Genomic DNA, 214 nt, shown 5'->3' on the forward strand with positions numbered 1-214 from the left:
AGGCCGCAGCGCAGGACTGAGAGAGTCATAGTTCCCGCGCAACACATGCAGGAGCGGCGGCCGGTAACAGCTACAACTTTCATTGCCTTACTAGTCGTCGCGGCCAACCACCCCCAGGACGACTCGCCTCCCCCCCTCCCCCTCTCCCCCCTTCCCCTTCCCCTCCCCGCCTCCTAACTATCCTCCCTACCCCCTAGATACATCTAATCTCTTT

This window comes from Penaeus monodon, chromosome 33 (assembly GCF_015228065.2).
Source record: "Penaeus monodon isolate SGIC_2016 chromosome 33, NSTDA_Pmon_1, whole genome shotgun sequence".
NCBI lineage: Eukaryota > Metazoa > Arthropoda > Malacostraca > Decapoda > Penaeidae > Penaeus > Penaeus monodon.